Source organism: Cephus cinctus, unplaced genomic scaffold (genome assembly GCF_000341935.2).
Source record: "Cephus cinctus unplaced genomic scaffold, Ccin1 Ccin1_scaffold1371, whole genome shotgun sequence".
NCBI lineage: Eukaryota > Metazoa > Arthropoda > Insecta > Hymenoptera > Cephidae > Cephus > Cephus cinctus.
In genome coordinates, this window is record NW_014333774.1 from 116248 (window position 1) to 129334 (window position 13087).

Consider the following 13087-nt stretch of genomic DNA (forward strand, 5'->3'; position numbering starts at 1 on the left):
ATAGATTATTCGAAGCTGCGCATATATATGTATATATATGCGTGTGTGTGTATATATATATATACCCAGTACACTTGGCTTCCTCCCAGGGTTGCGCAGTTTTATTTTGAGAATTCACATTTCCCAGGATATATCTCAAAAGGGATATTGAGTTTCAAGGAGCTCTGACCACTCTTCAGGATACGCGGGGGTGCACCTAAGTGGGTGGGTGGCTTTGATATGTTAAATTGGAATTGATTTGACTAGAGTTGCGTGAACAAACCGTACGATGCAACTGGGACTCCTATATGCTTGCTTGAATTTCTATGAAGAATAATAACTACATGATTCTATTCATCGATTCGCTAGACCAAAATATCAAGAGATTCGATCAGACCCCGTAGGAATCGAAGTAATGCAGGTTATTTTAAATTTTCGCTTTTCACAAGAAGAGATAAGAATTTTCTTATCGGTTGTCCGTATACGCGAATTTTTTTTAGTTTACCTCAAAATTTATTATACTTGTGCTTTTATTTGATGGATATTATTTTTTATTAGATTCTTAATCTCATTTCATTACGTCTTCATTTTCTTGCTTGACTTCTCTTTAGCTGCCGTCGGCCATGTCTCTATGCCGATGGGAAACATTAGATTGTAAACGGTCGAGAAATTCAAGAGACCCTCTGTTGTTTACGTGACTCGGTTAGCATAGTTCAGCCTTGACGTGTATAAATTGGCTAATTAAATTTAGGAAATTGCTATACCCTCAACCCGTTCCTCCATCGTTTCCACCGTACGGCATTTCCAGCTAAGAATCTCATTCGATTATGTCTTAAATTGGTTGTTGCTACTTGTGCTGAGATTCAAGACGGTCGCCGAGTGACAAATTTTTTGTTGTTGCAGAATTTGAAAAAAAAAATATTTGTGAATTTCGTCGTGCGTCAAGCGTGAGAAATAGTGAGAAAAATATTTGAATTGCAAGGTATCTGGTCGAAATCGTTTTAATCAGCGAAATATATATTTTTTTTTTTTCGTAAAGGGATATTACGGGGTTTTTCGTAAAAAATAATTTGTTTGATGTTTACGATATGAATTATGATTTTTTTGATTATTTCCGGAACACATACAAAGATCGAGTTCCTCTCCCAATGTAATTTGACCTATTCGATTATTCGGCTTCCTGCTGTAAAAGTAAAATAAAGTCTGTCGAAAGTTTTTCAAGGGATAATGATTCCTAGTCTGCTCCACTTTTCTAGAGGCGAATAATACGCGTATACCATAATATAAACCATAATATAGACCGCCATAGTCTCTTGGCACAAATGAAAATAATAATAGCCTCTAAAGGGGCTTCCGCAGCTCTTTTCGAGTTTCCTTTGAGAATTCTTGACGTGCCATGAATGGCCGAGGTGTTCCGCGTTATGGTTTATGATGAATATGTCGTATCGCGTTACCCGACCGAAGTCTTTTTATTTTCATCAGCAACCAAATTCTCCCTCTTTGTCGGTTGCCATAAATCCTGAGGTTTGCTTTTGCGTTGCGTATATACCTACCCGGTGATTTGTTTTATTCTCCATAGTCCATAGGTACAATTCCAAGAAGATGACCCGAAATCGAACAATTCATCGAATAGGAATAATACCCTTGAAATTAATAATTGCCAAAGTTGCTGTAAATTTTGAGAAATTTTTTTTTTTTTTTTTTTCCTTTTCAAACTTCCCGCCAACGATCCAAACAGGATCTGAGCACGAGGAATCGTTTCTGGTTATTAATAAAAGTCGCCCAATTCATACAACGCGTATGCGATTGGCTTGGTAAGAAAGTAACCTAAAAATCTCTACACAGCTCGTATTAATGGCTGCCGAACGAAGCGAACGACCGAAAGTGTAATTCGATTTGTTTCTAATTACCGTTTCCAATGATTACCACCTGACGCGGATCAAACTCAAATTAGCTTAATTATAATCGAATGGCCGTAGTTCTATCCAACTAGGGGGTAGCCGGTGCTTCCACGACTGACACCCGAAAGTCTCTAAGGCCGGAAGTTTCCACGGCCGCGTTACGCGAGCCCTTGAGATTACCAGGCTATTATAACTTCCGCTTGTCGCAAATCTCCGTTGCGTCAACCTTTTCGGTGGAAAGAAATTTGAAATTTGAATTTAACGACTTATTAATACCGAAATACACTTTAATCGCGGTCCACGTGGATTTTGAATACTTGTTACGCGGAGTAATTATCTTTTTTTTTTGCTTTTTTTTTTTCCTTTTGACTTTTCAACGTAACTTGATATTTTTTTTTTGCAATTTCACTCCTCGTCATTAGAACTTCCTTTTGTGTTACACAATATAACGAAACGGAATCGAGTAATACGAGTAAGTACTGCGAGCTTTTGCATTTATGACGAATATTTGACTTTCTCGAAAAATTCACTTGTTTCTCTTCGCTTCGATACGCGCAGAGATTCATGCGCTAACAAATGGCAAACGAGAGATCCGTGTAATAGAATATCTTGTATTCATTAGTCGCTACGACGACGTTAAGGCAAAACACGAGAGAAGCCGCCGGTCGGTAATTTTAGGAGGGAAATGGATGAAATTGAATATTTTGAAATTTTTTTATTTTTGGGGCAAAAATTTACGCGTAATTTATCGTAATGTAACGGGGCTGGCATAAGAGTGATCGAATAGGTAAATTTTTGGTCTATCCTTTATTTCGATTTATTATCGGAAATTTCACCTGTTACGGATAAATGCTAGGAGTTTTTGCACGTATGAAATGTTTTTTTTTTTTTTTTTTTTCCTTTTTGAAACTATGCCGCATAAACACAGAGTGGCCAATTTGTTCGTCCGTTATTCAACTGTACTCCAAGTCTATAAGCTGCACGGATGAGTGCTCTCGACATTTCCAATACTCAATATTCAGTGATACACCAGACGGCAGCGGATAATCAGATTCCGCACAAACATATTTGAACAAATTTTTAAAAATACAATCCTGAAAAATAGTACAGCTGCGCATCCCCGATGTATTTTAACGTGAAACCTGATAAATTTCTGGCTGATATCTTGTTGGGAGAAAAAAATTATATTAAATGTGAGTTTCTGCGGAAAAACACACATTTCGGTCGGCACGACAATGAAGGAGCTACGTGAAAAGTTGTATAATTTTTTTTTTATAACAGTTGCGAACTGTGCCTTGTTTAGGTAAAATTGCGAATTTTTTTTTTGCGACAAAAATTCCGCGAATTTCCAACAACTTTTGTTTCGTATCGAAAACGTGATTTACTCTGAATATCGGGTTCTTTTGTCGGTGATGAAATATTTTTCGAATTCGCAAAAACGTTAATCTTACGTAATCACGGTAATTCGCGAGCATCCGAAAAGTCATGCTTGAGTGTCTGAAGATTTTTTTATCGAATTTGCATGTTAAGTTATGAAACAATTGAGAAGAAAATAATTGCATTCATCAATAAGTTGAATCAATCGTAATTCGAGTAAGGGAAATAATAATTCATGGTATCATCATATATGTAACTAGAACAGTCTAAATTATTATTCGCAATACATAATCGATATCAGTTCGCGCTTTCGATGCTAGGGTTATTCGTGAAAATTTATTAATAACTTACAGGATCCTTTGTTTACAAGAATTGTCAGGTACAGTGATTTTGAGCAAGTGATAAGGTATACTTACAATTCGTATACGAATTATAGATTTTTTTAATGAACATTTTTTCAACCAATGGTACATTAACGTCTGTACGATATATAGGGTGACTCTGAAAGTAAATAGACAGGACCTCAATAATGGACGTGTTCATGTAAATTATATCTATGTATAATGATTTTAGCACGCGTGTCCATCGGCTGGACGTCGTTTCTTATGACAATATTTTATATTTCCATTTACCCTATACTACGTCACGCGTCTATTTTACAAACAAAGCCAACCTAGTAATTTCTCTCGTGCACTTTCGTGAAATGTTTGATATCCAGCATACAAAAAAATATAATGCTATTCTACGGTTTGCCGTTAACATATTCCGTAATTCGAAGGTAAAACTTCGTCATTCTTATTTCACGAGGAAATCCATATGCCAGACAAACTTTTTAACATAAACGTAGCCACTACGATTTTCCTTGGTCAGAGTTTTGTTTGCACGAACCCAAAACTACATAAATCAAAGCTGTTGTTGTTTTTTTTTTGTTACACGCAAGGAAACTTATACTTTCCGAATATTTCATATCGACCAAAGGCTGTTCGCCACTTTCAAGAAAATCTCTGACATTTGACCATTTACTAACTTTTTCGCGGTAATGGACAAAAGATGTTAGGTTAGGTTAGATTGAAATAATTCATAAAAATAATTTCAAGATATACCCATAAATTGATATTAAATTAAAAGAAAAAAATGATTGATCCGAATCAATCGATAAAGTAATCGTATCGACACCAACCGATTTCAATAATAGTAATTCGCAAAATAATTTCAAGATATATCCATAAGTTTATATTAAATTTAAAAAAAATGATTGATTCGAATCAATCGATAAAGTAATCGTATCGATACTAACAGATTTTAATCACAGTGATTCGCAAAATCCCTACAATTTATATATTGGTAAACGACCGGAACCATTGCTAAAAACTTTTCTATGCAATTCAAACTCCAGTGACGTATCACTCGCATTCCATAATCAGCCCGTTATCAAAACATGTCGTGCGCCCCCAGAGCATAAAAGCGTTTGACCTATCGATCGCAACAAAGTATATACGCGGATGCACGAAAGTTTAAAATAATCTCAGCGTCCACCTTAAGCATTGTACTTAGCTACTCGTTAAACGTTAACCCCACGCCGAATAGTTTCGTCGAGGCCTTCCCTAACGTTATTTACAGGCCACCCCCGACGGAGCAAAGGAGTTATAAAGCATTCGCCAACAAGGCTGTAAAAGCATGGCGCAACTATTTTTCACATGCTATTCCGTAAAACTGTCAGTTCGTTACATTAACGACGCGTCGTTAAAGGTCAGTCTAAAAAGATTATAGATAATTGCAAGGACAGAGTAATACGACATTCTTTTTTTTTTTTTTAAATGACATACGTCACAGTTGCATCCTACACGCACGTCGCGACTAAATAACCAAAAATTGCATCGACGAGTGAAAAATGAATTTATCGAATGGCAGGAATTAAATTTACGTATAATAATAATAACGAGGGGCAATTAACTTTTGCATGTAATTATACGCAGGGATTTATTAATTACTCGAAATAAATGATCAGTCGCGAGATTCAGGTTGAATCTTTCCATGGAAACGAAGATTGGCAATGTGTTGGGAGTCACGCAGTTGGATTCGATTGGACGCTCAGGCCCTGGCAGACAGTCGCCACGAGATAATAATGCTAATTACCAGCGAGGAGCACGGAGAGGTCCAGAGCCCGTGACCGAGGGAGGCTGGAGCCGAGAGAAAAGAGAATCGAGAGCCCACGTGAGCCCGATGCGTTATTTTAAAAAATTCAATTCCATTTACATGTTACCTCTTCCAAGAATCCAGCATCCGACTGGCTATAGGTATTTAAGCTGCTTGGCCATTCTCGGCCGCGACTCTCGCTCGGTGTCTTCTTGGGGACTCGTTGCTGCACTCCGAGAGGAAGATAACACAAAAGGAAGGTGGTTAAAAAAAGAGGGGGGAAAAAAGGTGGAGAAGAGGGGGGTGGGGGAGGGGGGGGAGAAGGGAAGGACTACAGGGGAAAAACGAGCACGCGAGTGAATTAAGTTGTACTCACGCAATTGCTAGGACGAAGGCGCGTTTCGTTGCCAGCTGCATTATCTTCGTTGGATTTTGCCAATTTTTTTTTTCTTTTTCTTTTTTTCCTTTCGCGCGAGAATTTTTTTGCAAATTTCTTTTTAACTTTGTACCTGCCGCTAAGATCGCTTGCTTTAGTTTTCTCGATCGTGCTTGGAATACGATCTGTTTTTATCTGCTGGGCTGTCCTCGATTATTGATGACGTCATAACTTTGACGGTCTTGTACCACGTTTGGGACGTGACGCGTTGCAAAATCGAATTAATGGTTTTTTTAATTCCGTGAGTTATTAATTTGACCTGAGCTTACGTCAATAATCGAAGTGGTGCAAAGACTTTTTTTTTTTTAATTGATCACCTGTAATTATGAACTTGTTCAGTTTTTAGTGTATGACCTTAATTTAATTATCTAGCTTGACTGTATTGACTGTACGGCTCCAGGGTCGGGGATATGAAATATAGATGAGACGTGTGTCATCCGAATTTGATATATGTAAAATTTCTAGGTAATTTTTTTTTTTGTTTTTTTTTTTATCGTCAATTCTTCGATATCGAGTTACTAAGTAATTTTGTGTCTGATCGATAAAAGGGTTGATAAAAAGAATAAATGAAAAAAATTGGATTGACAAGTAATTTCAATCACAAAATAACGTATCTGCTGTACCGTGCAAGATGTTTATTTGTTATACGTGAATTTAGGTCTTTCGGAATAGATTTCGATATTGTATGTATTATACGATCGTGCTTGGAACGTATTCATAAATCTTGAGAATTCCGAGAAATCTCAGAATTCCAATATCTTACGTAACCAGCCTCCAGTCGATTAATATTTTTTTTTTTTCTCAATAATATACTATTGCCTCACCCACGTTCAACCTATACGTCTGTGCAACCTTAGGTGTAATAGTTAGATTTATACCACCTATCATTATCAATACGTTTCACTCTTATTTCCATTACACGACCGAATACGCGTCTATCGGTCGTAAATATTGATATTAAAAAAAATTTCAAAAAAAAAAAAACTTTCCCAAGTCATTTTCTTATATGAAAATTAAACGAAAATTGGCAGTAAAAAATGATCAAGGAGTGAAATTTCGGCAAAGATCCTTCAAGATTATCCCGAGTTCACCCAAGAGGAATCTTTCGCGAGATGAGTCATGCGACAAAAGGCATAGTGAATACAAAGATGATGCAAGACGGTGCATTGTTCCGGTGCAACGGGAGGCTGGAAATATTTGAATATCGCCCTCTCGTTTAAAGGGAGAAAGCCATGTTTAAGTAAAGACGGGAAGGGGCGGAGTAGGCTTAGCTGATGAATTTTCTGAACCCAGGACCGTTGCAAGTTTCTTAAATCACGATAGGAAGATCATTAGGAGGAGACAGCTTGGTCCAGGAAGATAACACCGGTCCATACAAAAAAAAAAAAAAAAATTAAAAGGCGCGCACTTCGAATTCCAACTAAAAACTGGAAGCTGGGTCCATTTGTGGAGAATGGTAAAAACGGCTTAATGTAGATCAGAAAAATTGGAGGTACCCAATTAAAGGATGCATCAAGGTGGATGAATAAAAAATGTTTGGCGTAATCAAAAGTTGTAATTTTTATTTTTATTAAGTACGAAGGTTAACAATGGATTTGACTGGTTGAAGGTTCCTTGTACTTTATTAGATTTTGGTCCAGACCCTCTTACCGGCTCACCTCTGTTTTATTGCTTCCCTCCTGAGCACTCGCTACTAATTCGCTGCTCCTCCTCTTAGACAACAGTGTAGCGCACAAGGTACGACGTGGACTCGCCACAAATTTCGCCGGGGCTATTTAGCTAATGGACAGATAAAAAGTTGCATTGACAATCTTTGGCATTTTCGATCCTTTAATGCACGTCATAAGACACTGATAAGGTCTGCCGGGTCGAGAAGGGCAGCCTAACCCAACCCTTACCTTCCATTCCCTCGAAGTAATCTCCGGAGCTATTGCCTCCGCGGACAATAACTTAGATAAGAGACCCGCGTTCCTTTTAATACTAGAATTTTCTCGGATGAGCCTCCGCGGGAACGAAATCCTTGAGAAATGCTAATTTCAAAACCCATCACCCGCAGACAAGGTATACCATCGTAAATACTTACGCCCTACCACGAAAGCATTCGTGACCAAAAAACAAAAAGGCTGACCAAATTTTTAACCACCAAAAAATCACTTTGCCCCGTATACAATCGTTTGGTTAAAAAAATCCACAAAAAAAAAAAAAAGTGAAAATGTACAAAATAAAAGTTAAAAATATTTTGTACTATCCGGAAAATGCAGAATGTAGTACTTTTTTTTTTGTTTCAATAACCAACTTCACCTGCATCTTCACTTACGTCACCTCAGACACCTTCTCCTACGTAGACGCAACGAATTGCACCCGAGACCCCCTGAAGTTGGCTGTGGAAGCGCAGAAGCTCGAGGAGAAGCACGATGGATTTTCCAGGGACGTATCAATCGGGCGAGTGTGCAGCTCTTGTACGTACGTCTCGTAAGCAGCAGGGCGAGAGAAGGCCTGAATCGTAGAGTGCGCTGGATATGGGTATGGGTTCGGGTATGGGTATGGGTGTATGGGCATGCACGATGCACGTAGCGAGATAACTGGTTTCGCGGGGCCTGCTATCATGGCACTCTAATTACCAGCCATTACACACAGAGAGGCGAACCCCTCTGAATTGTTGCGTTCTCTGCCTACTCGGTACTAACCACTCGACCACCGAGACCGGTGTGCCCTGACCGCAGCTTTAAATGCAGAATTAATATACTACCCGTACACATTTTGACCTTGGCGCTACGTCACACTTGCAAATTTACAGCGTACAAACAAAAAATTTCATTGTACAGTCCGCATCAAGGTACCGGAGCAACATCGTGGCACTACCAAGAGCCCTGGGGTATCTAAAAAATTTTCAAAATGCCACGAACAAATACCACCGTAAATCACGTATCTCGACTGTGACGTATTTCCTGACCCCGGTCCCAGTACAGGACTCATTTAATCCTACAATCCTAGCTGACCGAATAAAATTTTGTTACCTCAGTCAATGACCTTTTTTTTTTCGCAAAAAAAGTTTTCACATCGTCGCAACGTGAAAGATGTTGAATGTGTTTTTTTTTTCTTATTACGAATCACATTCAGCAAAGTCCCGGTAGATTCGCGAAAGCATCTGCGCTTCGTTTCGCTGAGAGACCAGAGTGTACACAGTGGGCATGCCGGTGTGGCGAAAAGCGCTAACGTTGTAGAGGTTATGTGAGAGAGGCTGATGCTCGACGGGAAAACTCCGAGTTAAGTAAATCCATAAAACGTTGTTGGCAGTACCGGAGGGTCTCGGTGCACTGTATGAAAGTGTCGTAACTCGAATAAAGACAGAAACGTTCTACACGTTGATGCGGTACCAACTGAGAGTAAAGTCTATATATATATATATAGCGTACGGTCATGAATGCAGAGGTACCAACAGCGCAGTAATATATATTTGTTGCATGTTTCACGCCCATTGGTTCCCCTTTCACATGAACTTTGAGGCAGCGTACACGGACTCGTCCTCGTTCGGAATTACTCATACGAGCGGGAAGACCTTACGAGCATTTATATTCTATTTACGGCACGATAATTACTCGGTAACGCGTTCTCGGCAATATTTAGCGACGTGCTTGTATCTCCCGGCGCAATTTCCCATAAGTTTCGTATTATCGGGGGAACTTTTCGCCGGTCAACCGAGACACCCGTTATCATTGCCAATCTGCCGGGTGAGGGAGAGGGCGATGTGAAAATTTTCAAAAAAATTTCCTGCTCGGGATAAATGCAATCTGCGTGGACGATAAGGACTGCGAAATCGATTGTAAAGGATACTCGATGAAAATATCCTTGAGGAATGTCGTTTGGTATCCGGATTAAAGCTATACGTCAAACAGACAGGGACACGATCGATTTGTATCTGAGGTAGAATTAATTTCTGCTATCGATAACGAGAGCAATAAATATCGATTTAGGAATGATGATTGAAAGACATTTTTTTTTCCAAATTTCGAATTGTTCCGTATGACCTGCGTAACGTATGTGGATTTTTTATTCTTGGGGTATCGTACATTAATGCACGTATATTTGTGTAGCATATCATCCCGGAGATTGGTTGGTAGCTGCATAAGAATGCGTCATTAATTAAACTCGGTCGTATCTGCAATCTGATTGGATGTTTAATTGGATTAGGCAGAGTATGGTTTGAGGGCAGTGTAGGGCACACGTGAAGTCATCGAGCGTAAGCGTTAATTATGTAGTACCTGTTATACCGGTGGCGACTTGGCGAGAGGCTATTGCTCCATGCGAAATGCCAATCGCGTATGCTTCTTTCTCTCTCTCTCTCTCTCTCTCTCTGTTGGTCGGCAATTACCGATCCACAAAGCGTGGAAATCGGCGAGCTTCGTAAATCACTTGCACTTGGTGTGTCTCGCTATCGCCGCTATTTTCTAAAGTGCGTTGCTCGGCTCGAACTACGAATTCTGTATCCACGTACTGTATATTACGTGTATACAGGCGTTATACAATCTTTCGATCCCTATACCTTTCTAATGCGCAATGGATCTAACGGGCTCAGATCCGGCAGTAGGGAACAAGACTTGCGGGTGATATCGTTGCGAAACTTAAAAGGCCGTAGGAGAAGCTTATACGGCAAGGAGCGGATACTTCGTAAATGCGAAGGTTGGGATCGAGTGTAAAAATTAAATTTACGGGTGCGATAATACAAAGGCGAGAACGGAGAGTGACTGGTCGGAGGATTATTTAATTTTTTCATAAGGACAAATACTCGCGAATCATTAAAATAATTATTATGGAATTTATTGATTACTCGTGCTCTCGGTTCTTTACTTCGATTCTTGAAATATTTGTGAAACTTTTTTTCCTTCTTTAGTCACGCTGCGTTTCCGCTCGTACTGCCAATTGTCTCGAGCAGACCGAAGTAGGCTGCGATTCGACTTGGCAAGGTTAGCGGGCGGGAAGGGAGAAAAGGACGCGGAGGAACGATAACGCGTGGGCGTCCAGGGGCGTGTGTGCGGTTGCCTGAGAAAAATTTACATGATGTAATGACGTCGTAAGAGCCACTGATTTACAATGCGTTAAAGGTACGATTACACGCGAGAAACGGGCGAGCACGCTATCGCTGTAACGAAGGCAGTACGAATATTCGTCTGAATGCGAATTTGAAAGAGGAGTGGGGGGAATTATTTTTTTTGTATGAAAAATTATTTTTGAAATTTTTTTTTTTTATTACGTTCGCCAAACTTTTTTTTAACAAGGCACGTCTGTTTGTTGTAACGATGCAAGAAATTCGAAAATTCATATACTCTCCGATCGCGTTATCTATTTAATCTGCCTGCGGAAGATTATTGTGTACTATAAATATCATTCTTAGCCCCGGGTCGCACACACTACATTCATCTTAAGATCGGACCGAGCATTATCGTGCGTACGCCCACGTTGAATATCGTTATTCACGGCGTAATTACACAAAGAGCGTGGAGCCTTATCTCGTAGGATGCTTTCACATAACCTACGGCAATCCCGATGATTTGCGAAATCTCAGTAGGCTTTTTCGTATTTGTCATTGAACTTCCATTTCGACGTGTGGCTCCATTGGCAATTGACAAAAGGTACCGAAATGGTAGGTTTCGGTTTTTCAACTTTGAGACGTATTTTGGTCCCTTTTTCGTAATCTATTACGCAACCGGCCAGGAAATCCGGCTTTTCTCGCTTCTCGAGACCTCACGTATAGTTACGCTTTGTTCAGCTTCGCGGGAGCTCACGTGTCGGCACCTCGTTATCTTTACGAAAATTTTCTTTACTTTGGATTCGGTTTCACACATCGTCATTTTTAACGAAATTATTTTTGACTTGTCTCGAAATTTTTCACTCGTTACCTGTACTTCTTAAACTTACGAAGTAACAGGGTCTATTTGGAGGTTCTAATTCCTCTATCGCCGGCTCCCTTAGCGATATCTAGGCGTTCCATGCATTTCTACCATCCTGTATTGTCTGTGCAAATCGGTTGCACTTTCTTCCGGTCCTTCTGGAATCTCTTTTGGAGATTTCGTTCCGTGACGCGAAGGTACGTCTGGCGCCCAATCGGTTCTTTATCGTATCGTGTAACGGGGAACAGAGAGAATTTGTCGACACAGAATCAGCTGCGTATAGTACAGGTATCTTTTAAAATTGTTTCCGTATTGTCCTATTTTGATTTTTCGTCACATATACATATATATATATATATATATATATATATGACTTTAATTTATAGCAAGGTACATACGTAACACAATGTAACGTCCGAATGTAATTGATTGTTGTGAAATATAAAATAATAGAGAAAACGAACAAATTAAAACAAAGTCAATTGCACTTTGAGTCGTATGACTTTGTGCTTATGTTACTTTTAACGATTGGACAGAAATCGTGATTTAGAGATCGAATCGTAAATCAATAGTTTTCAATAACAATAGCTTACACTGTGATTAGATTTTAATATACATATATATATATATTGCTTTAACAACCTCGAAAGGCATGCAGTTGAACTAATGTCGTAATTCTGACCCCGACTGTACATTATATAGACACTGTCTGGTATCTATTCTATCTGTTAGCCAGAGATTTGCCGACAGCCGACATGTTGTGCGCTTACGTATCGTAACAATAAATAATATACCGATCAGCGAAAAAGCTCGACTGTACTTAGCCGCTATCCAATATTATCTAAGAATTACAAGGAGTGCCTGAGAAATGATAGGAACACACCTATGGGGTGCAGAGATATTTTATTTTTTTGATAATTGTAAAAAAAATTTTTTTTTTTTACAAATTTTTAATAAATCCTTACACGACGCATCCAGGTCGTTATGACGATTTACGATTTGCCGATTAAGGACTTTAAATGATTTTCATCCTTCGGGATGATGAGTATCGGATTGATCGATAAGGGAGAAAGTAGTTTACCCTCGTATCGAAGATCCAGGAAGTCGATTTCTTTCGATATACGAACTTATGGTTGAGTTACGTAGCTGCAACAGCTGGCTACATATTAGGAGTCCCTAATGAGATATAAATTACGATTGACTCACGCACCGAGTCAACATCTTATATGGTACATACTGGGAAAGTTTGTGACGCAACACGTAATTCTCTCACGTACGTCGCGAACGATAAAATCATCCCCATTGTTTATTACAAGACGAACCTCCTTCTGCCTTATCATAATCCCCTTATCTCCCCTCCCCCCCCCCCC

The 13087-nt window shown here is 39.3% G+C and overlaps 2 long non-coding RNA genes across 2 annotated transcripts in view; both read right to left on the reverse strand.

Moving 5' to 3' along the window:
- LOC112495157 overlaps nt 1–13087 on the reverse strand; it is a 143346-nt gene that overhangs the window by 9306 nt on the left and 120953 nt on the right. The gene's annotated exons all lie outside the window — the stretch shown is intronic.
- LOC112495160 lies at nt 7477–8089 on the reverse strand. Its single transcript, XR_003061453.1, has 3 exons — nt 7913–8089; nt 7728–7848; nt 7477–7608 (listed from the first exon to the last, which is right to left on the reverse strand). It is a non-coding gene; the product is annotated as an uncharacterized LOC112495160 (long non-coding RNA).